The sequence below is a fragment of the Gorilla gorilla genome, chromosome 9 (genome assembly GCF_029281585.2).
Source record: "Gorilla gorilla gorilla isolate KB3781 chromosome 9, NHGRI_mGorGor1-v2.1_pri, whole genome shotgun sequence".
In the NCBI taxonomy this organism is placed as follows: domain Eukaryota; kingdom Metazoa; phylum Chordata; class Mammalia; order Primates; family Hominidae; genus Gorilla; species Gorilla gorilla.
Genome location: NC_073233.2, coordinates 39,343,946 through 39,367,643, shown reverse-complemented (window position 1 = coordinate 39,367,643; position 23,698 = coordinate 39,343,946). Strand labels below are relative to the sequence as shown.

General features: G+C 40.5%; 1 long non-coding RNA gene across 1 annotated transcript in view; it reads left to right on the top strand.

The window, feature by feature from the left end:
- LOC129525563 (uncharacterized) overlaps positions 1-23,698 on the top strand; it is a 74,371-nt gene that overhangs the window by 8,602 nt on the left and 42,071 nt on the right. Inside the window, exon 2 of the long non-coding RNA XR_008669952.2 lies at positions 3,179-3,270. This is a non-coding gene — a long non-coding RNA (uncharacterized lncRNA). The remainder of the gene's footprint in view (positions 1-3,178; positions 3,271-23,698) is intronic.

Genomic DNA, 23,698 nt, shown 5'->3' with positions numbered 1-23,698 from the left:
GCTGCAATGAGCCGTGATCGTGCCACTGCACTCCAGCCTGGGTGACAGAATGAGACCCAGTCTCAACCAATCAATCAAAATATTTGAAGACTCCCAAAATTATATCTGTACTCTAAACCTTTCTTTGAACTTCACCCTCATTTATCCTACTGCCAACTCCACTACATCTCCACTTGGATGGCCAGTAGGCATCCCAAACTTAACATGGTCCCACACTGAACTACTTATTTTTCCCTTCTAGGTCTGCTCCACGGGAAACTTTCTCCAGCTCAGTTAAAGGCAGCTTCCACTCTAGTAGTTCAGGCAAAAAAACTTGGAGTTATTCTTGACTCCTCTCTTTCTCTCATACCCTCCACCCAGTTCATGAGGAATCTGACCATGTCCCACAACCTGTATTCCTACCACCCTGGCCTGAGTAACAGTCACCTCTTACTCGGATTACTGCAGTACCTTCCTAATTGGTCTTCTTGCTTTTTTTCCTCGTTATGCCACCCTTTTTAGTTTAGCAGCAAGAGTAGTCCTTAAAGCATAAGTCACGGAGACCATCCTGGGCCACATGGGGAAGCCCCATCTCTACAAGAAAGACAAAAATTAGCTGGGCATGTTGGTGTACGCCTGTAGTTCCGGCTGCCTGGGAGACCGAGGTGGGAGGGTCACTTGAGCCCTGCAGGTGGAGGCTGGAGTCAGCCATCATTGCCAGCCTGGGCAAGAGAGTGAGAACTTGTCTCAAAAAAGCAAAACAAAACAAAACAAAATAAGTCTGATTATTATTCTTTTTGGTTCAAAACCCAGCAAAGACTGCCTAACTACCCTTCCCTCATTCCATTCCAGCCACATTAGCTTCCTTATCTGTTAACACCCCAGGCACACATTGCTACCTTTAAGGCCTCCAGACATCTGTTCACTCTGCCTTAAATTTTCTTTCCTCCAATAACCATGGCTAACTCATATTCTTCAAATCCTGGTTCAAATGTCACCTTATCAATGAGGACTTCCTTAAGAATCCTATGTAAATATTGCAACCATGATCCCACCTCCCACAGCTACCCCTCAGCACTCCAGATACTCCGTATCCTGGTCTTCTCTCTTCCACGTTTCTTATCCCTTTCAATACATATACTGACTTAAAAAAAGTATCATATCTATTTTTTACTGTCTGTCCTCTCCCTCTCCCAATATAATCTCCATGTGGTCAAGACTCATTGACGTATCCCAAGCACCTAGAACAGTGCCTGGCATACAGTAGGCATGCAATGAATCTTTGATGCAATAAGGAATGAAAAGCAGATGATTTTCCCTTTGCTACCAGGATTTCTTGCATTGCAGAATTGTCCCACAAGTTCCATTTTGAGTTTTTTTTCTTTCTTTCTCGAAAGAGGAGAGGTCTATGCAAGTCTAATTTTGCTTAAAAATAGGAGAAAGAGATCCTCCTTGGGTCCCCACATTATACATTGTTGTGTTGTTGAGTACCTTCTCTCAGATCTTTGGCCAGAGAGCACATTGGCATAAATTTACATGACCAGGTCTACAGTCTAACGTCCTCAGAGTTTCTTTCTTATGTTTGGTAAAATCTCTGTATCAGGATCAGCTTTCCAGCTTTTCATGTGGTCTAGCTTTCACTCATATATATATGGTGTTTTCATTGTCTTTCCTGTTGTAATTTCCTCCTGGGTGAGGAAACACCCTCTCACCTGTTGGCTGGTGTTTGATGTGGGCATGCTTAGACTCAGGCCTTCCAACTCCTGTGACTTTCAAAGGCCTTTTGAGTTTGGAGAGGGTGTGTCAGTTGGACTGCTCCCTAAAGTCGTGTGACCTATCCTTTCTGCCTCTCATTATTCCTCTAAGTTAGGGGTTGATAGTTAGATTCTGTCAAATCTCCTATATTTACTTACCATACAAATATCCTGCTTTCTTTGCAAGAGAAGTTAAACATCAGATCTGGTGTCTTTTTTCACTCTGATGTGGTTCAATACTCTGTTTAGCAGACATTTTAAAATGTGGAGCATTTGGTTGACATCCTCTTTATTGATGCAGATTTTTCCCCTTTGTTTATTAAGTTAATTTGGCCTTTTCACTTGTAGTTTGGCAGGGGCCAGTTATAAATTGGTGCTTGAAAATCCTGAGGTATATACTTCCAATAATTCCTGGTAGGCATGTGTTCAAAAGTTTTCCATCTCTTCTGCACTTAGGAATAAGCTCTCTAAGTGATTTCAGTATGCAGGTAGATTGGGGGCTGCTGGAATAGATGATCAGTGAGACTTAACATGAGGGTTTAGAGGAAAGGTGAAATCTTGCAGTGGTAATAACTACACCTCAGAACCCTTAAGCAGCATCCTCAATGCGTCACCATTTAGCTGTTTTTTTTTTTTTTTCCTGGAAATTATTTTCTTTGTGTGTGTTTTTTTTTTCGCCAAAGCCTAAAGGCATTACCCAAAATATCAAGATACTGCAGATACCTGGTTATCTTCACTGCTTGTGAGGTATTTCAAATTAAATTTTTGTTCCTTGTAATTTTTCAGTGTTTCAAGGGAACCATTTTTTTCTAGGATTCACCGTCTATTACTATAATTTCATGAGACCCTTATATGGAGTCTAATCATTTATGCATTCAAAAAATATTTATTGAGGTCTTATAATGTGCCAGATACCGGAGGTGGATTCAGGTTCTGTGGAGCCTGAAACTTACTACAAATTTGTGGGCCATCTTTGAAAAAAGAAGAAAGGTTGGTCTGATGGGAGTGGATTATCAGAACTTATTAACATTAATGTTACTAAAATTGGTTTACAGCCCCCCACTGCTAAATTTGACTGGCTTTTAAAAAACTGAAAAACAAAAATAAGGAAGGGAAGGGAGAAAAAAAAAAGAGGGGAAGGGGGGGAGGGGCAAGAGAGGACTATGAAAACAATGACAATGACAGTGGTAGCAGTTTTGATAAAAGTACAAATTCAAAATTAGGTACAGACTTCTGCTTCTAGGAAGATGTAATAGAAATACATTTCCCCGTTCCTTCTACTAAGTACAACTAAAAACCCTAGTTACTATCTGTAAAACAAACATACCTGGACTCTGAAGGATGGAGAAGAGAAGACAGACCGAGGCACAGACTCAAGACCCAAGACAGGCTTTGGGACCCGAGAATGACGTGGTGATAAGTTTTCTTTTACCTTATATATCCAGACAAAGCTGAAGAAGCCAGCAACCTGAAAACACCAATGGGCACAGACAGAAGAACCTGCTCGCTCCAGCCAGAGACGTATGAGGACTTGTAGGTAAGAGGATTGTTTCTAGCCCTGGCTCTGTCACTAACAAATGGTAACTTGGTAGATAACTCTTTCTTCAGCTCTCCATGGTCAGCCAGCATTATGATTGAAAGTTGGGAAAGGAAAGGAGTTGTGTTTTAAGCAAATTTTAAGAGTTTACTTTTTTATTGCTTAATATAGAAATAACTGCATATTGTAGAACATTTGAGATGAAAGAAATGTATAATGAAAAATTTCAGAGCCGGGCCCGGTGGCTCACGCCTCTAATGCCAGCACTTTGGAAGGCCGAGGCGGGCAGATCACGAGGTCAAGAGATCGAGATCAGACTGGCCAACATGGTGAAACCCTGTCTCTACTAAAAATACAAAAATTAGCTGGGTGTGGTGGTGGGTGCCTGTGATCCCAGCTACTCAAGAGGCTGAGGCAGGGGAATCACTTGAACCCGAGAGGCGGAGGTTGCAGTGAGCCGCGATTGTGCCACTGCACTCCAGCCTGGTGACAGAGCAAGATTCCATCTCAAAAAAAAAAGAAAAGAAAAAAGAAATTTCACTATTTAGAATATTTAGAAACAAGCATTATTAACATTTAAGGCATTAAAAAAATTCTTTTAAATGATGTGTTATGCAATTGAGGTCATACTGGATATAAAATTTTGCATTTACATTTTTTGCCTAATGCTAGAACATATTACAAACTTTTTAATAAAACATTTTTATAGGCTAGGCATTCTTTTATCACATAAATATACTGAAATTCACTTAACCATTTAAATAAATATATATATATTTTTTCAAAGTAACTCATATTAGCATTTTTGTGGTATTTAAATACCTGTTACTTTTAGTTTACATTTCTTTGGGTCATTGACCAAAATATTTGACAAGGCCTTTGGAAATATAAAGGGTCTTTTGGATGTGTGAAATTGGGCATTCTTCCTGTGTTTTTAGCTAAGGTCTGTAACTAACGATCTGTAGTGGTGGGATTTTAATAAATGGCATAAATAATTAAGACAGCCTAATAGAAGTAAATTAAGTAAATATTAAAAAGAAACTTATAAATTAGGACTTGGACAATTTTGGATTGGAACTGCAATTTTGCTTCCTTTGTAAATCTTGTTTTCTGGTGTGTGTGTGTGTGTGTGTGTGTTATGAGACTGTAAGTGAAGCCTCCATGTAATGTAATTCCTCATAATTAAATAAACATTTATTGGGAAGCACTTTGAGAATGACAGAGTAAGGACTTCCAAAAACTTATTTCTCCATAAAACAATTAGATCACTGGCAGACATTCTCTAGTTTTTCAGAACTCTAGAAAAAACCAAAGACATTTAACAATCTGAGGAGTGCTTATTGAAGAAAAATGGCGAAATCTCAGACAGTGAGATTTGTAGTGTTTAACTTGCCCTATGTCAATCCCCCCCTCCCCAGCTCCATGGTAGTCTTGAAACCCAGCAATCTTGAAACCACAGTATCTGTGAAAAGCAGCAGCCTAGCAGCCATGGCCTGAAATGGTTATATCAGTTGGGACAAACAAGAAGCTGGCTAAAAAAAAACTTAAAAGGAAAATCTAGGGAATGAGATGTCCATAGGGGCTTTGAAAAATTCTGTGGGGCTGGTGGCCAAGATGGTGTATTAGAAGCAGCTGCGGTCCGCGGCACTCATGGAGAGGAATGAAAGGGGTGAGTAAATACAGCACCTTCAACTGAAATATTCAGGTACTCTCATTGAGACTCATCGGGGAACAACTCAGGCAGGGTGGGGCGACGGCCCACCTGGGAGTGACACAAAGCCAAGGGAACCCTCACCCTCAGCTGAGGGAAGTGAGTGATTGTGTGGCCCTGGGAAACCGTGCTTCTCCCACGGATCTTTGCAACCTGTGGATCAGGAGATCCCCTCGTGAGCCCACACCACCAGGGCCTTGGGTCTGATACACAGAGCTGTGTGGCGTCTCAGCAGAGCAGCCACTCAGGCACACGCAGAGACCCAGGAGTTTTATATACTCTGGCCCCAGGATCCCTGGCAAGGTGGGAGGCCTGTACATATCCCTAGGAAGGGAGCTCAATCCATGGAGCCAAGCAATGTAGTTCTGCGGGCCCCACTTCCACAACACCTTACAAGATAAGACCCACTGACTTGAATTCCAGCCAGCCACTGGCAATAGGGTAGAGCCTGCCGGAGATGGAATAGAGCCCTCAGCGGGAGGGGCAGCCACCATCTCTGCTGTTTGGTTGACTCAACCATTCCAGCCTGCGGGCTTTGGAGAGTCCAAACAGTCCGGACAAGCTCAGCTCAGCACAGCTGCTTTGTCAGATTGTGACCAGACTGCTTCTTTAAGCCAGACTCCAGTCCATTTCTCTTCACTGGGTGAGACCTCCCAGTAAGGCCCTCCAACCAGCCCCATGCATTTTCTATGGACAGAGATCTGATCTGTCCCTGGGACAGAGTGCCTGTGGGAGGAGAGGGCCACCATCTGGGTTGCCTGGACGACTCAGCCATTCCAGCCTGCGGGCTTTGGAGAGTCCAAGATGATGGAGCAGAGGCAGTTCCCAGCACGACAAGGCTATCTTATTGAAGTATGGCCAGAATGCTTCTTTAAGTGGGACCCTGATCCACTCCTCCTTATGGGCAGGTCCTCCCAGCCAGGGCCTCCAGCCACCTCTGCCCATGTTCTACTGCCAACCAAGCTCTAATTTCTCCCTGGGACAGAGTCCCTGTGGAGCAGGGCAGGCTGCCACCTTGGCTGTTTGGGGTTATCAGACAGTCCAGCCTATGGGCCCAAATCAATTGGGGACCGAAGGGATCCGCAACACAGCACAGTTGCTCTACCAAAAAGCAGCTAGACTGCTTCTTTAAGAGGGTCCCTTATCCCATTTCTCCTAACTGGGTGAGACCTCCAATTGGGGTCTCCAGCCACCTCCTATAGGTGCCTCCAGGCTGGCAACAGGTCAGTACCCCCTGGGACGAAGCTTCCAGAGGAAGGGGTAGGCTGCCATCTTTGCTGTTTCGCAGTCTTCACTGGTGATGTCTCCAGGTACGGGAAAAACTGAGGTAACTAAGGTCTGGGGCAGACCCCCAGCAAACCACAGCAGCCCTATGGAAGAGTGGCCAGACTGTTAAACGAAAAACAAAGAGAAAACAACAACAATGACGACAGTACCCACAAAAACCCCGCGCAAAGGTCAGCAACCTCAAAGATTGAAGGTAGATAAGTCCACAAAGATTAGAAAGAATCAATGCAAATACTCTGAAAATTCAAAAAGACAGAGTGTCCCTTTTCCTCCAAATGACCACAACACCTCTCCAGCAAGGGCTAAGAACTAGGCTGAGGCTGAGATGACTGAACTGACAAAAGGAGGCTTCAGAATGTGGGTAAAAATGAACTTCACTGAGCTGAAGGAGCATGTTGTGACCCAATGCCAGGAAGCTAAGACTCATGATAAAACAATGCAGAAGCTGACAGCCAAAATAGCCAGTTTAAAGAGAAACATAACTGACCCAACAGAGCTGAAAAACACACTACAAGAACTTCACAGTGCAATCACAAGTATTAATAGCAGAATAGACCAAGCAGAGGAAAGAATCTGAGAGCTTGAAGACTATCTTTCTGAAATAAGACAGGCAGACAAGAATAGAGAAAAAAGAATGAAAAGGAATGAACAAAACCTCCAAGAAATATGGGATTATGTAAAGAGATCAAATCTATGATGGATTGGGGTACTTGAAAGAGACAGGAAGAATGGAACCAATTTGGAAAACATACTTCAGGATATCATCCAGGAGAACTTCCCCAACCTAGCAAGACAAACCAACATTCAAATCCAGGAAATGCAGAGAACCCCAGTAAGACAAGATACTCCACAAGAAGATCATCCTCAAGACATATAATCATCAGATTCTCCAAGATCTAAATGAAAGAAAAACTGTTAAGGGCAGCCAGAGAGAAAGGCCAGGTTACCTACAAAGGGAATCCTATCAAACTAACAGCAGACCTCTCAGTGAAAAGAGATTGGGGGCCAATATTCAACATTCTTAAAGAAAAGAATTTCCAACCCAGAATATCATATCTGGCCAAACTAAGCTTCATAGGCAAGGGAGAAAATGGGCTAACTGCCCCAATCAAAAGACAGAGAGTGGTTAGCTGGGCATGGTGGTGCACACCTATAGTCCCAGCTACTCAGGAGGCTGCAGCAGGGGAATCACTTGAACCCAGCAGGCAGAGTTTGCAGTGAGCTGAGATCATGCCACTACACTCCAGCCTGGGTGACAGAGCGAGACTCCGGACACAGAGTGGCAAGCTAGATAAAGAACCAAGACCCGGCTGGGTGCGGTGGCTCACCCCTGTAATCCCAGCACTTTGGGACACCAAGGCGGGTGATCGAGACCATCCTGGCTAACACGGTGAAACCCCATCTCTACTAAAAATACAAAAAAAATTATCTGGGTGTGGTAGCAGGCACCTGTAGTCCCAGCTACTTGGGAGGCTGAGGCAGGAGAATGGTGTGAACCCGGGAGGTGGAGCTTGCAGTGAGCCGAGATTGTGCCATTGCACTCCAGCATGGGTGACAAAGCCAAAAAAAAAAAAAAAAAAAAAAAAGAACCAAGACCCATCAGTATGCTGTCTTCAAGACACGACACCCATCTCACATGCAAAGACATACATAGGGATGGAGGAAAATGGAAAACAGAAAAAAGTGGATTTCAATCCTAGTTTCTGACAAAACAGACTCTAAACCAACAAAGATCAAAAAAGAAAAGATAGAAGGGCATTACATAATGGAAAAGGGTTCAGTTCAACAAAAGAGTAGCTATCCTAAATATATATGCACTTGATATAGGAGCACCCAGATTCATAAAGCAAGTTCTTAGAAACCTTCAAAGATTAGACTCATACACAATAATAGAGGGAGACTTTAACAAACCTGCCTGACTGTATTAAACAGATCATCAAGACAGAAAATTAACAGAGATATTCAGGACCTGGATCAAGTTGACCTGATAAATATCCACAGAACTCCCCACCCCAAAACAACAGAATATACATTCTTCTTATTGGTACATGGCACTTACTGTAAAATTGATCACATAATTGGAAGCAAAACAACCCTGAGCAAATGCAAAATAACTGAAATCATAACAGTCTCTCAGGACCAATGGTCAATCAGATTAGAACTCATGATTAAGAAATTCACTCAAAACCACACAAGTACATGGATATTGAACAACCAGCTCCTGCATGACTTTTGGGTAAATAATGAAATTAAGGCAGAAATTAAGAAGTTTTTTGAAACTAATGAGAACAAAGAAACAATGTACCAGAATCTCTGGGACACAGCTAAAGCAGTGTTAAGAGGAAAATATATAGCACTAAATGCCCACATTGAAAAGCTAGAAAGATCTCAAGTGAACAACATAACATCACAACTAAAAGAACTAGAGGACCAAGAGCAAACAAACCCCAGAGCTAGTAGAAGACAGGAAATAACCAAGATGAGAGCTGAGCTGAAGGAGATAGAGACATGAAAAACCCTTTGAATAATAAAAATATCCAGGAGCTGTTTTTCTGAAGAAAGTAATAAAATAGATAGACCGCTAGCTAGACTAATAAAGAAGAAAAGAGAGGGCCAGGCACAGTGGCTCACACCTGTAATCCCAGCACTTTGGGAAGCTGAGGCGGGCAGATCATGAGGTCAAGAGATCGAGACCATTCTGGCCAACATGGTGAAACCCCATCTTTATTAAAAGTACAAAAATTAGCTGGGCGTGGTGGTGCTCACCTGTAGTCCCAGCTACTCGGGAGGCTAAGGCAGGAGAATTGCTTGAACCTGGGAGGCGGAGGTTGCAGTGAGCCAAGATCACGCCACTGCACTCCAGTCTGGCGACAGAGCAAGACTCCATCTCAAAAAAAAAAAAAAAAAAAAGAGGATTCAAATAAACACAATCAGAAATGATAAGGGGAATATCATCACTGACCCCACAGAAATATAAACAACCATCAGAGAACACTATAAACACCTCTATGCACATAAGCTAGGAAATCTAGAAGAAATGGTTAAATTCCTAGACACATACACCCTCCCAAGACTGAATCACAAAGAAATTGAATCACCAAATAGACCAATAACGAGTTCTGAAATTGAGGCAGTAATAAATAATCTACCAATCAAAAAAGCCCAGGACCAGATGGATTCACAGCTGAATTCTACCAGAGGCATAAAGAAGAGCTGGTACTGTTTCTACTGAAACTATTCCAAAAAATTGAAAAGGAGGGACCCCTCCCTAACTCATTCTATGGGACCAGCATCATCCTGATCCCAAAACCTGGCAGAGATGCAACAAAAAAAGAAAACTCCAGGCCAATATCCTTGATGAACATCGAAGCAGAAATTCTCAACAAAATACTGGCAAACTGAATCCAGCAGCACATCAAAAAGCTTATCCACCATGATCAAGTGGGCTTCATCCCCAGGATGCAAGGTTGGTTTAATATATGCAAATCAGTAAATGTCATTCATCACATAAGCAGAACTAAAGACAAAAACCACATGATTATCTTAATAAATGCAGAAAAGGCCTTCAATAAAATTCAACATCCCTTCTTGTTAAAAACTCTCAATAAACTAGGTACTGAAGGAACATGCCTCAAAATAGTAAAACCCATATATGACAAACCCACAGCCAATATTATACTGAATGGGCAAAAGCTGGAAGCATTCCCCTTGAAAACTGGTACAAGACAAGGATGCCCTCTCTCACCACTCCCTTCAACATAGTGTTGGAAGTTCTGGCCAGAGCAATCAGGCAAGAGGAAGAAGTAAAGGATATTCAAGTAGGAAGAGAGGAAGTCAAACTAATTTGTTTGCAGATGATGTGATCCTATGTCTAGAAAACCCCATCATCTCATCCCAAAATCTTCTTAAGCTGATAAGCAAGTAAAGCAGAGTCTTGGGATACAAAATCAATGTGCAAAAATTGCTAGCATTCCTATACAGTAACAACAGGCAAGCCAAAAGCCAAATCACAGATGAACTCCCATTCACAATTGTCACACACACACAAAAAAATACCTAGGAATACAGCTAACAAGAGAAGTGAAGGACCTCTTCAAGGAGAGCTACAAACCACTGCTCAAATAAATCAGAGATGACATAAACAAGTGGAAAAATGTTCCACACTCATGGATAAGAAGAATCAATAACATGAATATAGCCATACTGCTGAAAGCAATTTATAGATTCAATGCTATTCCCATTAAACTACCATTAACATTCTTCACAGAAAAAAAAAACTATTTTAAAATTTATATGGAACCAAAAAAGAGCCCAAATAGCCAAGGAAATCCTGAGCAAAAAGAACAAAGCTGGAGGCATCACATTACCCAACTTCAAACTATACTACAGGGCTACAGTAGCCAAAACAACATGGTACTGGTACAAGAACAGATACATAAACCAATGGAACAGAATAGAGAACCCAGAAATAAGACCGTGCCCCTACAACCACCTGATCTTCAACAAACCTGACAAAAACAAGCAATGAGGAGAAGATTCCCTACTTAATAAATGGTGCTAGGAGAACTGGCTAGCCATATGCAAAAAACTGAAACTTGACCCCTTCCTTACACCACATTACAAAAATCAGCTCCAGATGGATTAAAGACTTAAATGTAAAATCAAAAACTATAAAAACCTTAGAAGAAAACCTAGGCAATGTGCCATTCAGGATATGGCATGGGCAAAGATTTCATGATGAAGATGCCAAAAGCAATTGCAACAAAAGCAAAAATTGGCAAAATCTAATTAAACTGAAGAGCTTCTGCACAGCAAAAGAAACCATCAACAGAGTAAACAGCATACAGAATGGGAGAAAATTTTTGCAATCTATCCATCTGACAAAGGTCTAATATCCAGCATCGATAAGGAACTTAAACAAATTTACAAGAAAAAACAACCACATTAAAAAGTGGCCAAAAGACACGAAGAGACACTTTTCAAAAGAGGACATACATGCATCCAACAAACATGAAAAAAAGCTCAACATCACTACTTATTAGGGAAATGTTCATCAAAGCCATAATAAGAAACCATCTCATACCAGTCAGAATGGCTACTATTAGAAAGTCAAAAAAACAACAGATGCTGGTGAGGTTGTGGAGAAAAAGGAACACTTTTACACTGTTGGTGGAAGCGTAAACTGGTTCAACCGTTGTGGAAGACAGTGTGGTGATTCCTCAAAGACCTACAGGTAGAGATACCATTTGACCCAGCAATTCATTACTGGGTATATACCTAGAGGACTAGAAATCATTCTATTATAAAGATACATGGATATGTATGTTCATTGCAGTACTATTCACAATAGCAAAGACATGAAATCAACCTAAATGCCCATCAATGAGACTGAATAAAGAAAATGTGGTACATACACACCACGGAATACTTTGCAGCCAAAAAAAGGAACAAGATCACGTCCTTTGAAGTGACATGGATGGAGCTGGAAGCCTTTATCCTCAGCAAATGAACACAGGAACACAAAACCAAATACCACATGTTTTCACTTATAAGTGGGTGCTGAATGATGAGGACACACGGACACATGGGGGGCAAACAACGCTCACTGGGGCTTGTTGGAGGGTGGGTGGTGAAAGGAGGGAGAGCATCAGGAAGAATAGCTAATGGATGCTGGGCTTAATACCTAGGTGATGGGATGATCTGTGCACAAACCAGCATGGCACACGTTTACCTAACCTGTACATCCTGTACATGTACCCCTGAACTTAAAATAAAAGTTGGACATAAAAAAAAAACACCTCTTAGGCTCATGCCTGTAATCACAGCACTTTGGGAGATCAGGGTGGGAGGATCGCTTGAATCCAGGAATTCGAGACAGCCCGAGTAACATGGCGAAAACCCATCTGTACTAAAAATACAAAAAATTAGCTGTAGTGGTACACACCTGTAGTCCCAGCCACCCGGGAAGCTGAGATGGGAGAATCACTTGAACCCTGGAGATCAAGGCTGCAGTGAGCTAAGTTGCACCTACTACACTCTAGCCTGGGCAATAGGAGTGAGACCCTGTCTCAACAACAACAATAACAACAACAGGAAAAACTGGAATATTCTGGAGGCCATGTGCATTTTGCACACTGTACACATGTCCAGAAAAAAACCTGAGAAGGTTCTAATCTCTCACCTCTGGCTGACTTGTAGGTGCTGCAGAAGCAGGAAGTGAAGATGAAGGCAGAGTTATAAATTGCCAAAGCATTGATAGCGTGCCCAAACACACATAGAGATCCTTGGTAAAGGGCAGAAGACTTATTGGTTCAAAGCATTTAAGGAAATGTCTGTGCAATCATTGGCTGGTCACTAAGCTAAATGAGCAGACACTTCAGTGGCCACACATGGTAAATACTACAAACTTTATAGAATTATACCAGGAAAGTTACTAAACAAATAGCAGCAGCAACCAGAACAAACACAAACTACAGCAAAACCTGGCTTGAGGTGGGTGTATATCCAGATTTACCACATTATAGTGCTTAAAATATTTAATTATCAACAAAAATTAAGACATGCAAAGAAATAAGAAAGGAGAACAAATGTACAGGATAAAAATTATCAGTAGAAACTGACCCTGAGGAAGCCCAAAGACTTCAATTCACCCATTATAAATATATTCATGGAATTAGAAGAAAAGATGTTTAAAGAATTAAAGGAATGTATGAGAACAATGTCTTACATAATACAGGATATCAAGAAACAGAAATTATAAAATAGAGTTGGGGCCGGGTGCAGTGGCTCACGCCTGTAGTCCCAGCACTTTGGGAGGCTGAGGTGGGCAGATGACTTGAGGTCAGGAATTTGAAACCAGCCTGGCCAACATGGTAAAACCCCGTCTATACTGAAAATACAAAAATTAGCCAGGTGTGGTGATGCGTGCCTGTAATCCCAGCCATTCAGGAGGCTGCGGCATGAGAATCACTTGAACCCAGGGGGCAGAGGCTGCAGTGAGCCGAGATTGCGCCACTGTACTCCAGCCTGGGCGACAAAGCAAGACTCTCTTAAAAAAAAAAAAAAAAAGAGTTTGAAAGCATAATAACTCAAGTGAAAAATTCACGAGAGGGACTCAACAACATATTTGAGCTGGAAGAAGTAAAAATCAGCATACTTGAAGATAGATTGATTGAAATTATCCAGTATGAGGAATAGAAAGAAAAAGAAAGAAGAAAATGAGCAGAGCCTGAGAGACCTGTGGGACATCATCAGGTGTATGAAGATGCCCATAATGGGGTGGCCAGAAAGAAAGTAGAGAGAGAAAGGAGCTAAAAGAATATTTGAAGAAATAATGACTAGAATGACATGGTCTGAATATTTTCCCCAAAATGTATGTGTTGGAAACTTAATTCCCAATGCAACAGTGTTGGGAGTGGGGGCTTAATGGGAGGTATTTAGATCATGAGGTTTCTGGCCTCATGAATGGATTAATGCCACTGTAAAAAGAGTTTGTGGGAATAGGTTTACTTTCTTTCATTCTTTTGCCATGTAAAGGCACATTGTTCATATCACTTTGCCCTCCATCTTCTTTCATTCTAAGGCACAGCAAGAAGGCTCTCAACAGTCACCAGATACAGGTACCTTGATCTTGGACTTCCCAGCCTCCAGAACTATGAGAAATAAATTTCTGTTGTTTATAAGCTACCCAGTCTGTGGTATTTTAATATAGCAGCACAAAACAAAGACAAAATTCACCACAATTTGATGAAAAATATGAATCAACACATTTAAAAAAACTCAATACTAAGCTGGTTTTGGTGGTGTGTGTCTACAGTCCTAACTCCTCGGGATGCCGAGGTGGGAGAATTGCTTGAGCCCCAGAGTTTAAGACCAGCCTGGGGAACATAGCAAGATCCCATCTCTAAAAACAAAAACAATTGCATAAAGCAATAGTCAGTAATTATAAAACTGTGTTGCTCTTGTTGCATAAAGCAATAGTCAGTAGTTTTAAAACTGTGCTGATCTGCGTTGATGGGCTTTCAATGTATAAAAATAGATTTTATATAACAATAGCACAAAGGAGGGGGAAGTGAACAACGTGGAACTATGTTGGAGAAATGTTTTTATATATTTAAATGAAATTGTCATTAATCTGAACTAGGCTGTTTTAAGTTAAGATGTTAATTATGATTTACAGATAAACCACTAAGAAAATAATTCAATAAATATATAGTTAAAAGTCCCAGGGAGTCAGGCATAGTGACTCACACCTGTTATTTCAATGCTTTGGGAGGCTAAGGCAGGAGGATTGCTTGACACCAGGAGTTTGTGACCAGCCTGAGCAACAGAGTGAGACCTTATCTCTACAAAATAAAAATAGAAATAAAAAATGGCTGGACATGTTAACATGTGCCTGTAGTCCTAGCTACTTGGGAGGCTGCTGAGGGGGCAGAATCATCTGAGCCCAAGAGTTAGAGGCTGCAGTGAGCTGATTGGGCCACTGCACTCCAGCCTGGGTGACAGATTGAGACCTTGTCTTAAAAATGAACATAAAACTCAGGGAATTAAGATGGTACACTAGAAAATCTATTTAGCACAAAAAAGGCAATAATGGAAAATGGAAAAAGAAAAAAGACATAAACCTTTAGAAAACAAAATAGCAAAATGTCAGAAAGAAACCCTACTTTATTATAATGACATTAAACATGAATGGATTAAAAACTCTACTCAAAAGACAGAGATTGGCAGAATGGCTTTAAAAAAAGCATGATCCAGCAATATACTGTCTGCAAAAGATACAGGTTAGATTCAAAGACATGGATAGGTTAAAAGTAAATAAACATTATCAGGCAACTAATATGTACTTAACAGTGTGCTAGGATTGAGGTATAAAAAGAGAAATAGGACACTATTACCTGTTTTCAATTTCCATATGGTGGGAACAGCTAAGATGTCTAAAAACAATTCCATGGCCATGTGAGAAGTGATATAATACAGGATGCTCAGAATTATTTGGGATCACAGGAGGAGTTTCTCAGACTGTCTGAGGGAAAATAGTAGTCTTCTCTATGGAGCTATGTTAAACTTGAGTGTTAAAGGATGTTTACTGGATAGAAGAGGAAGGGGAGGAGGAAGACTTCTTGGTAGGCAGAAGAAATATGGTCAATAAAAGCATGAAAGCATGCTTAAAATGGCATGCTCAGCAAAAACAAAGAAAAAAACTTGTGTAGCTTCAGAATTGTGTCTATAATTATAGAGATGGGAGATCTAATGGGAAACTAGGTAGGAAATATAAGGTGGGCCACATCATGACTGGTCTGGTAATCAAGGAGACAAATTCTGGTGACAGTGTGCAGATTAGATTGGAGGATTATGAATCTGGGGGCAAGCCAGGTGCGGTGGCTCACGCCTGTAATCCCAGCATTTTGGGAGGCCAAGGCAGGCAGATCACAAGGTCAGGAGTTCGAGACCAGCCTGGCCAATATGGTGAAACCCCGTCTCTTCTAAAAATACAAAAATTAGCTGGGCGTCGTGGCGCGTGCCTATAGTCCCAGCTACAGGCTGAGGCAGAAGAATCGCTTGATCCAGGAGGTGGAGGTTGCAGTGAGCCAAGATCATGCCACTGCACTCCAGCCTGGGTGACAGAGTGAGACCTTGTCTTAAAAAAAAAAAAAAAAAGAATCTGAGGGCAAGGAGACCAGCGAAGCATGAAAGAGACAGGTGATAAGGACTTGGTCTAAAAAGTACTATTAGTTTGTACTGAAGAGAAGTTAGATGGAGGTGGGGAAGGGAAAGTTGAACAGATTTCTTCCTTCCTTTCTTCTATGCATATTTCTTCTGCACCTATTAATTGATGTGTATGGTGCTCAGTGAATGTATAGAACTAGGTGGATGATTAGATGTGGTCAGAGAATGAAAGTATCAAAAATGATTTCTATTATTTCTAGCTCAGTCAACTGTGGATAGGGAGGGTATCCTCACTTTTAAAATCAAGGTAAAAGAATTAGAGGAAATTTCCAAAGAACTTAATTTATCAATATATCAAACTCAAGACCTTTTATAACTGATGGCCATTAATTTTGGTAAAAAACACATAGTATAGACTTTTACCCTCTTAATCTATCTTTCTTTCTTTCTTTCTTTTTTTTTCTTCCTTTCTTTTCTTTCGACAGGGGCTCACTCTGTCACCAGGCTGGAGAGAAACCGCATGATCACGGCTCACTGCAGCCTCAATCTCCTGGGCCCAAGCAATTCTCCCTCCTCAGCCTCTCAAGTAGCGTAGACCACAGTCATGAACCAACATGCTGGGCTAATTTTTTCTTCTTTCTTTTCTTTTTGTAGAGATGGGGGTCTCCCTATGTTGCCCAGGCTGGCTGTTTAACTATTTTAAGTATACGGTTCAGTGGTGTTAACTATTTTGCACTTTCTTGTGTAGCAGATCTCTAGAAACTTTTTATTTTGCAAAACTGAAAGTCGGTATCCATCCCACAACTCCTTTTTTCCCCTCTCCCAGCCTCTAGGAACCACAATTCTGTTTCTATGATTTTGACTACTCTATATATCTCCTATAAGTGGAATCATACAGTATTTATCTTTATGTTACTGGCTTATTTCACTTAGCATAATGTCCTCAAGGTTAATCCAGGTTGTAATATGTGACAGGATTTCCTTGTATTTTTAAGTCTGAATAATATTCCATTGTATAGATATACCATATTTTCTTTATCTGTTCATCTGTCAATGGGCATTTAGGCATTTTTGTAATTGTGAATAATGTAATTAATATGGGTATGCAAATATCTCTAGACCCTGCTTTCATATCTTTTGGATATGTATCCAGAAGTGAGATTGCTGGATCATAAGGTAATTCTATGTTTAGTTTGTTGAGGAATATCCTTACTGATTTTCCATGGTGACTGAACCATTTTACATTGCCACCAGCAATGCACAAGTGTTCCAGTTTTTCCACATATGCACCAACACTTATTTTTTTTTCTTTATACAATTTTTTAAAAATATATAGAGTCTCACTGTGTTTCCCAAGCTGCTCTCAAATTCCTGGGCTCAAGTGATCCTCCCGCCTCGGCCTCCCAAAATGCTGGAATTACAGACATCAGCCACTACTCCCTTCCCTCCCCTCCCCTCCCCTGCACTCCCCTCCTCTCCCCTCCCCGTCCCATCCCTTCCCTTCCCATGGCCATCCTAATGGGTGTGAGGTGATACCTTGTTGTAATTTTGAATTGCATTTCTTTAATGGTTGATGATGAGCATTAATTCATATGCTTGTTTGTATTTATATATCTTTTTCAGAGAAATATGTGTTCAGGTGCTTTGCTTGTTTTTTAAATGGGCTACTTGTTTTTTTGTTTTTGAGTTGTAGGAGTTCTTTATGTATTCTGGATATTAACCTTTTATTAGATGTGTAATTTGTAATTATTTTCTTTAATTCTGTAAGTTGCCTTGCACTTTGTTCTTTCCTTTGGTATGCAGGAGTTTTTAAGTTTGATGTAGTCCCATGTATCTATTTTCACTTTCATTGCCTGTGCCTTTGGTGTCATATCCAAGAAATCATTGCCAAGTACAATGTCATGAAGCTTTCCTCCTATGTTTTCTTCTTCTAAGAGTTTTATAGTTTTAGGTCTTATATTTAGGTCTTTAATCCATTTTGAGATAAAATATCTTATATAGTGTAAGGTGAGGTTCCAACTTCCAACTTTCATGGGTGGATATTGTTCTATCAGCACCATTTGTTGAAGACACTGTCCTTTCCATATAGTGTGGTTGTGGCACTCTTGTCAAAAATTATTTGTGCAAAAGAACAGAAGAAAATTCAGTTGACCATATACATGAAGGATTATTTCTGGGCATTCTATTCTGTTCCATTGGTCTGTGCATTTGTCTTTATGTCAGCACCACACTGTTTTAATTACTATAGCATTGTAATGTGTTTTTAAGGGAGGAGACCACCCCTCATATTGTCTTATGCCCAATTTCTTCCTCCAAAGAAAGAAGAAGTAAAAACTAAAAGGTAGAAATGGAATCCACAGGCAGATAGCGCAGCACCACGCCCTGGGCCTGGTAGTTAAAAATCAACCCCTGACCTAACTACTTGTGTTATCTATAGATTTCAGACATTGTATGGAAAATCATTGTGAAAATCCCTGTCCTGTTCTGTTCCGTCTGATTACCGGTGCATGCAGCCCCCAGTCATGTACCCACTGCTTGCTCAATTGATCACGACCCTCTAATGCGGACCCCCTTAGAGCTGGAAGCCCTTAAAAGGGACAGGAATTGCTCACTCAGGAAGCTCGGTTTTTGAGATGTGAGTTTTGCCGATGCTCCTGGCCGAATAAAGCCCTTCCTTCTTTAACTTGGTGTCTGAGGGGTTTTGTCTGTGGCTCATCTTGCTATATTTTGAACAGACTGCAATTTTGATAGGGTCATTACTTCTGGTATTTAGCAGATGATTTAATAGAAATTCATCTGGGGTCCTGCTATCATTTATGGCAGCAGTCCCCAGCCTTTTTGGCACCAGGGACCAGTTTCATGGAAGACAGTCTTTCCACGGACCAGGAGTGGGGGTGATGGTTTTGGCATGAAACTATTCCACCTCAGATCATTAGGCATTAGTTAGATTCTCATAAGGAGCATAAGATTCTAGATCCCTTGCATGCGCGGTTCACAGTAGGGTTCTGCTCCTATGAGAATCTAACGCCGTGACTGATCTGACAGGAGGTGGAGCTCAGGCAGTAATGTGAGCAATGGGGAGTGGCTGTAAATAGAAACCAAGTTTCACTTGCTTGCCAGCCACTCACCTTGTGCTGTGTGGCCTGGTTGCTAACAGGCCACAGACTGGTATCGCTTCACAGCCTGGGGGTTGGGGACCCCTGATTTACAGGATATTGAACTAATATTTCTCTTCGTGTTTAGAAAAAGGAAGCTAATGTCTGGGTGCAGTTGCTCATGCTTGTAATCCCAGCACTTTGGGAGGCTAAGGTGGGTGGATCACTTGAGGTCAGGAGTTTGAGACAGCCTGGCCAACATGGTGAATCGCTGTCTCTACTAAAAATACAAAATTTAGCCAGACTTGGTGGCTGATGCCTGTAATCCCAGCTACTCAGGAGCCTGAGGCAGGAGAATCACTTGAACCTGGGAGGTGGAGGTTGCAGTGAGCCAGGATCATGCCACTGCACTCCAGCCTGTGGGACAGAGAGAGAGACTTTGTCTCAAAAAAATAAAAAATAAATAAAAAATAAAAGCTAACTTTTTTTGTGTGTGTGTGTTTTTTTAAGATGCAGTCTCGCTCTATCACCCAGGCTGGAGTCCAGCAGTGCGATCTCAGCTCACTGCAACCTCTGCCTGCCGGGTTCCTGCCTCAGCCTCCCAAGTAGCTGCGATTACAGGCATGCACCACCACATCCAGCCAATTTTTATATTTTTAGTAGAGACGGGGTTTCACCATGTTGGTCAGGCTGATCTCGAACTCCTGACCTCAGGTGATCCACCTACCTCAGCCTCCCAAAGTGCTGGGATTACAGGCATGAGCCACCATGCGTGGCCAAAAAACAGCTAACTTAAAATATATTTTGAAATAATACTTGTTGGGCAAATGTGAAGAAATAAGAACCCTCATACATTGATGGTGGGAATGTAAAATAGTGTAGTCACTTTGGAAAACAGTTTGGCAGTTCCTCAAAAAGTTAAACACAGTTAGCATATGACTCAGCAATTCTAGGCCAAGGTATATATTCAAGAGAATTGAATGAGTGGGTCAACCAGAACCTGATGATATACAGTTGTTTTTAGCAGCATTATTTATAATAGCTAAAAGGTGGAAGCAACCCAGATGTTCATGAACTGATAAATGGATAAACAAAATGTGGTATATCTATACAATGGAATATTATTTAGCCAGAGAAAGAAATGAAGTACTGATACAGGCTATAACACAGGTGAATTCTGAAAATACTATGTTAAGTAAAAGAAACCAGACATAAAAGACAACACATATTATGTGATTCCATTTATATGAAATGTCTGCAATAGACAAATCCATAAAGATAGAAAGTAGACTGGGGGTAGAGGGAAATGGGTAATAACTACTAATGGATATGGGATTTCTTTTGGGGATGATGCAAATGTTCTGGAATTAGATAGTGGTGATGGTTGCATAATCTTGCTAAAACAACTGAATTGTATGCTTTATTTTATTTTTTGAGACAGGATCTCGTTTTATCACCCAGGCTGGGGTGCAGTGGCCTGATCACAGCTCACTGCTGTGATGAACTTGAATTTATCATTGTTAAGACCATGAACAACCTCCCAAACTCAAGCGATCCTCCCACCTTAGCTTCCCAAGTAACTGGGACTACAGGCACAGTCCACCATGGCCAGCTAATTTTTGTATTTTTTGTAGAGGCAGAGTTTTACCATGTTGCCCAGGCTGGTCTGGAACTCCTGGCCTCAAGCAATCTGCCTGCCTCAGCCTCCCAAAGTGCTGAGATTACAGGCTTGAGTCACCGTGCTGGGCCTGAATTGTATACTTTAAAGGTGAATTTTATGCTATATGAATTATGTCTTCATAAAAAACAATAATTTATGAGACTCTTGTCTTAAAAGCATATCATAACAACGTATAGTGAAAACTTTGAAATAGGTGCTTAGTATAGTGATATTTGAGAGATGACTTTGGGACCCAATTTTTTGCAAAATTTTGATCATTTTTATTTTGTTAAATAAGATTATATTTATATATAATTATATAATGTATATATTACATGTAATGTGTATATATAATGTATATATTACATCTATAATGTATATATTATATAATATATAACATAATGTAATATATACTATATATACACATTACATGTAATTTATACATTATATACAGTATATATTATATGTAATATACACAATATATAATGTATATATTATATACAGTATATACATTATATGTAATATATACAATATATAATGTATATATACATTATATGTAATATATCTCCAAAGATATGTCTGTGTTATTATCAATAACATTTCCTGTCATAGATTATCAACTCACTCAATGCTACGTACTTAAAATTTGAAGGAATGGGCTGGGCATGGTGGCTCACGCCTGTAATCCCAACAATTTGGGAGGCCAAAACAGAAGGGTCACTTGAGCTCAGGAATTCAAGACCAGCCTGAGTAACATAGTGAGACCCATCTCTACAAAAAATTGGAAATTAATCAAGCATGGTGGCCTGCACCTGTAGTCCCAGCTACTTGGGAGGCATCAATGAGAGGATTGCTTGAGCCCAGGTTGAGGCTGCAATGAACCATGTTCACGCCACTGCACTCCAGCCTGGGAGACACAGCAAGACCCTGTCTCAAACAAAAAGAAAATTGAAGAAATGTTGTTCATAGAATTTGTCCAATTTTGTCTACTATTTAATTAAGAGCCTTGAATTTATCATTGTTAAGACCATGAACTTTGATCACAAGACTTGGACTCAAATCCTAGCTCCACTACATAGCTTTAGGTTATTTACTTAATTTCCCTAGTTTCTTCATCTGTAAAGTTGGATAATAATAACCTACCTCATAGGTCTGTTATGAAAATTAAGATATTAAATATTTAAACATTATCAAGGTATGTTTATCAGACTAATTGTTTAGCACATAGTACGTGCTTCTTTCTGTTTTATCTTAGATCCCCAGTTATTAAGAGGGCCCAGGATGGTGGCCTCTTTTACCCAGAGGAAAAGATGGCCTTAGTATCCAGAATTAATAATTTACACTTCCACTGCCAGTTAATAATCAGTCTTGGCTTATCTTCATCTTAGTTTTTATTGCTGCATCTCAAAAGCAAAGCACCTCATACATAGTGGGTGCTTGATATACTAGATAATGAATTATAAATATACTTTTCCAGTTAGCAAAAAAATAAAATTGTTATGACTAATTTGAGAGCTGATGTGTTTATAGACAATGAAGAAATAGTAAATTACACTGACTTAGCTAATCATCTACTTTCTTAAACACATATATGCAGCACTTAGGGCATAAACATTAATAGCATATATAACTATATAAGCAGTGAGTGGGTTGTCAAGTTGTGACTGCGAAGTTCAGAACAGGCAGTTTTCAACCCAATGACAAAATTTTTTTTAAAGAATTGGATGCAATGTAGTTAGTAAATCAGTTTTCTGTAGTCTCAGAAAATAAAAACCTAATCATGCCAACTAATGCTTAATTCCCAATTGAAGTAAGGAGGTTCTCTTGTTTTCTGATTTTTTTTTTTTTTTGAGACAGAGTCTTGCTCTGTTGCCCAGGCTGGAGTGCAGTGGTGTCGTCTCAGCTCACTGCAACCTCTGCCTCCTGGGTCCAAGTGATTCTCATGTCTCAGCTTCCAAGTAGCTGGGGTTACCGGTGTGCAGCACCACCATGTCCAGCTAAGTTTTGTATTTTCAGTAGAGACAGGGTTTCGCCATGTTTTCCAGGCTGATCTTGAACTCCTGACTGAAGGTGATCCACCCACCTCAGCCTCCCAAAGTGTTGGCATTACAGATGTGAGCCCCTGGGCCCAGCTGTTTTCCTATTTAAAATAAAAGCAGACCCTGTTTCTAGTAAGTTAAATATTTATAAATACTATATGTAACAAGAAAAAAATAGAACTGAAAAGAAGGACCAAGGGACAATAAAAAGTGAAAGAAAAAATGTATTTTCTGCTATTTTATATATAATGCCACCAAAAACATAATACACATTTTAATTATTCTTTTTATTACATATGCAAACTATATTATTTATATTAATTTAATTATTTATATATGTATTAGATATTATTATTTTTATCACATGCAGACATGGTGCAAAGACCCTTACAGTTATATAAAATATAGACCATTTCATTTTTATATAATAACATATATTTTAAAACCATAGCAGCTGGAGAATGAGTTTCATTATGACATTGAGAGGCACTCCACTGGCCCACTCTTCAGTGGAACTGGCAAAAATTATTATTATTATTTATTTATTTGAGATAGGGTCTTCCTCTGTTGCCCAGGCTGGAGTGCAGTGACACAATGGTGGCTCACCGCAGCCTTGACCTCATGGATTCAAGTGATCCTTCTGCCTCAGCCTCCTGAGTAGCTGTGACCACAGGAATGTGCTACTATGCTCCAAAAATTATTTCTAAGTGACAACTACTTAAAGCCCCTGGAAATGGTCCTAAGGACAAACATCAAGTAAAGAAACATCTATTCAAGAAAATGTCTGGGCCAGGCATGGTGGCTCACGCCGATAATCCCAGGACTTTGGGAGGCTGAGAATCGCTTGAGCCCAGGAGTTCAAGACCAGCCTGGGCAACACAGGGAGACCTTGTCTCTACAAAAAATAAAAAAATAAAAAATTAGCCAGGCGTGGTGGTGTGTGCCTGTAGTCCCAGCTATTTGTGGG